The sequence below is a fragment of the Pinus tabuliformis genome, chromosome 5_2 (assembly GCF_031772625.1).
Source record: "Pinus tabuliformis cultivar Carrire ecotype Pingquan chromosome 5_2, CPIR1, whole genome shotgun sequence".
Classification (NCBI taxonomy): Eukaryota; Viridiplantae; Streptophyta; class Pinopsida; order Pinales; family Pinaceae; genus Pinus; species Pinus tabuliformis.
Genome location: NC_142306.1, coordinates 851033169 through 851037217, shown reverse-complemented (window position 1 = coordinate 851037217; position 4049 = coordinate 851033169). Strand labels below are relative to the sequence as shown.

General features: G+C 40.8%; 1 pseudogene; it reads left to right on the top strand.

Annotated features, from left to right (window-relative positions):
• Window positions 1-744: 744 nt before the first annotated feature.
• Window positions 745-1533, top strand: LOC149161976 (uncharacterized; annotated as a pseudogene).
• Window positions 1534-4049: the final 2516 nt, after the last annotated feature.

The following is a 4049-nucleotide window of genomic DNA, read 5'->3' as shown; positions in this document are numbered from 1 at the left end:
CAAATGGAGCCGATGTTAGACTCCGTCTCATGTCAGAGATTGATTCTTCTTCAAAACCCTGTTTTGAAGAAGAAATCATTAATATGTGTTGTTTCAGTTATGTAATTTATCTCCAGCTCTTCAAAAACTTCAAACTCCTATCTCTGTAAAAGCACAAGCACAAAACAAAGCTTACATCAGACTCTACTGTTGATGAATTTGGTCAAGTTTTATCTTCATATGGTTTCAAACTATCATGGTGGCACCCTTGGTACAGAGCTTACTTGTGAAATATTCATTGGTCCGTTTAGTATGTGCACTTCCTGGCTGGAGTGAAAAGAATGTGCAGGTTCAAACAGAAGGTACTTGAGAAAAATCAACAAAAGGTTCTCTTGGAGCATTTACAATTAAGGCATTCTCATTATCCACAGACATGCAGGTTATCTTGGCTTTACTGAATTTTTGATTCATTAAATCACAATTGTAGCTGGGAGTGTCTTTAGAACTTTTTACAGCAAAATGAAAGACTATCCTTTACAACACATGGCAGACAAAATAAATTTGCCCACATGTCCGGTGTGTATGGAGAACCTTGGTACCTATGGTGGCCCTGCCTCTTTAGCTTGTGGTCATAATGGTTGCCTCAAGTGCTTGCAGGAGTTGCAGACACACTTGGCTATGCCTTGGTGTCCTCTTTGCCGAACTCCATTCAATTCTAAGTTAAACCTTAGATTGAACTTTGATTTGAAAGATACACTTGAAAGGATGCAGACAACTTCGCCTGTAGTTAGATATGTGGGTTCTGCAAGCCTTCTGCAGGTGGTGATCATGGCTATAATGGCGATGCTTCCTTTTTCTCCTTGGGGTCTCTCGGATCGGGCTTACCATTTTACATTAGTGGGCACTGGATTCTCCTGTTCTTATTCCATATATTCAATATATGGGAGGCCAAGGGCATGGAATCTTCAAGCTATTCAATTATGGCTCCAGTCACTTATTGCTACCAAGGATTTCATCTATCTTCTATACTGCTTTGTCTTTGTTTCTTCACCGATGGCCATTAAGTTTGCTTTGGTACCAGTGTTATGTCGGTCTCTTGAGTTAGTTGCGAAATATTTAAGACGCAACTTCAGCAGTGCCAATCTTTACAGAAAATACGTGGAGGATCCCTGTCTGTGGATAGATACGAACACAGCAACACTGAACATTTTGAGTTCAAACTCTGAGATTATGCTAGGATTTTTAGTGATAATTTTGCTTTTCACAAGGCAACGTAACATAGTGCAAGGCGTGATGTATTGGCAGTTGCTGAAGCTCATGTATCATGCACCAAATACTGCTTCCTACCATCGGAGTATATGGGCAAAAGTTGGGATGCATGCAAATCCATATATCAAATCGCTATGCTCCATTTCTACGAACTCCCATTGCATACCTTCAACGATGGTTTCAGCATTAAATTTTTGGATGTGTGTCCTTTATGAATTGACATGGATCTGTTTGCACACTGGTTGCCTCACTCTGAAGCAATGCTTGCCATGCATTTGTGCTATGGTTTTCTAATTATTTACAGAAAAATGTGGATGATTATAAATTTTGTCCTGTAATATCCAGGGCGTTGGTTTTCTTCTTAGTCAATTAAAGGAGGTAGAAGCAGAATTCGATATGTGCTGAAATGTGTCGGTATTCTTACTGGACTCTTCTTGGACAAGTATGTATCTATTAAACATTGTTTGAAAGCAGAACTGTTCAGATGCATCAGATGAAGAGGCAAAAACAGAGTAATGTTCTCAAGCACTTGTTACGGCTATTCTGGAGAGTGTGGAACAAAGAAAAACAAGCAAACATATGCGATGGTTGTGACAGTTTTGAAAATCATGATTCCGAGGCTAGTGTATCCGCCCATGTAAATTTGAATGGAGGCACCCGTGATCAAGACGCTCGACTTGATTGGCAAGGAGAGCCTATGCTAGGTTGTCTCCCATATGATCGCTGTGATCGACCGTGGCTGTATTGTTGAAAAGGTTGGTCTCCGGGATGATGATGTTCAAGTAGATGAAAGCAGAAGCTTTATGAATTGGTTTTCGTCCCAAAAGGCGGGGAGATGTGGAAGATGGTCAGTCAAATATTTTAAAAGATGTTTCCCTTTTACGCCTGGTATATCTCAACAAGCCAAAGGCCCCGAACCCCAGTGTTCATTTTGGGATCCATTGCGGCAGCTGTTAATGGGGTCATATTTCCTATTTTTGCTCTCTTTATTTCATAGGCTACGGTCAGTTTCTACGAACCTCCGCATAAGCTTCGAAAAGATGTCACTTCCTGGGCACTTTTGTTTTAGCGTTGGTTACTACAAACCTCCTCGTCGCACCAACACACAGATGCTGCAACCGTGCGTGGCATTGTGGGAGATGCTTTGGCACTTGCTGTGCAGAATATTTCAACAATCGTTGCGGGTCTTGTTATAGCTTTTTCAGCGAACTGGAAGTTGTCACTTTTGATATTAGCTCTTTCGCCTCTGTTAGGTATTCGAGGTTGGGTTCAAAGGAAGTCTGTGCAGGGCTTTTCTGGTGATGTTAATGCTGGCACCTGCTGTGAGGTATGAAGTTGCCGCCAACAGGACGGAAAGGTACAATATATGTGTTTTGTATGGATCAATTGTTGGGCTTGGGTCAGTTAATTGCTTTGCTCTCGGCGGAGTTGTTCAAATGCATGAACTCAGAAATTAAAAGGCAGGTTGATGCTACATATTCAAAGCGGATTCGAGCAACCCAGTTTGATGTTGCAATTGGACTTACGGTAGCAGCGGCAAAAGCATTAGTTATTTCTAACCTGATGGAAACTTGCATATTATCTAAAAGCACTGGGTGTTCTGAAATACTTGAAGCTGCTTTTAAACTTAAACAAGCACGACAAATTTGTGGCCTGAATAGCTTTTTAGATGTGTTCACTGAACCTGTTGATGATGAAATGACATCTGAAGCCCTTATGACTAATCTGGACAAGCATCCCCAGGATGAGCAAGATATTATCTCTGTTATGTATTGCATGGGCAAAAGCCATGGCACATATATCTTGTGCTCTGCGAATGAATTTTTACAACAGGATCAACAGGCAATCAAAGGAAAGTGACTCAATCGGTCTCTTTCAGCCCTGGGGAGGTTATTAGTGCACTGGTTTCTGAGGGCGGCATACAGAAATCATAAATTCACGATGCTTATGAGTGATGCATTTGATGGCGATGCCAAAACGCTACTTACTCCTGTGGTGATCCTGGTAGGAAGAAAGGGAAGTATACAGCGTCTTCATGTGTTTTAAGGATTTGTGAGTATTGCTGGGTAAAATCACGACTTGATGGGAGGCTTTATTTTCCATTTGATCTGTTCTTTGATTGTGATGAGATTAGATCGATCCTGGGTTCTGATACTCCTTACTCAACTCCTGAAGTTCATAATAGAAAGTTTGTGGCGGACATTGGATTCAGGACGAAGGTTTCTGTTAAGGACGCCCTTAGTTTCCTTTCCAAGTGGAGCGAATCTGAGTACATATTTAACGCATGCACTTCCAAAATAGGAAAATTACAGTTTTTTCAGGGCAGAACAATCTATTCAAACGGTGCCAGAACAACAGAATAGGATTCGATTCCTATTTCCCCAGATTTTAATTAATGTTTCAAGCTGGATCTGCGTTCCATGTGTCGGCCATCAGAGGAATTTGCCAATTTCGATCCTCAGTCATGATTTCATGAGATTTTTAGCACCAGATTTGCCTCGAAATTAGCCAAATCATCAACAGATTTCAGTGGAAAGAGCGCCATTCTCTCTTCAGGAAACGCTGATGGTTTTGTTTTTAGTTTATTTTGTTAATAATGATAAAAACAAATGCCGGGTCCTGGGGTTGATTGGTTTTTCCCCAGTGGTTTTTTGTTTCATATATTAAAGAGAAAACGTTCTTTCCAATTTTGGTGTAGTTAGTTAAAACAACGCCCCTGTTTTGGGCAGCAGTTTTATTTAATGTATTAAAAAATTCATTTGTAAGGAGGGAGCGTAGATGTAAGGGGAAGAGTTTTCTGA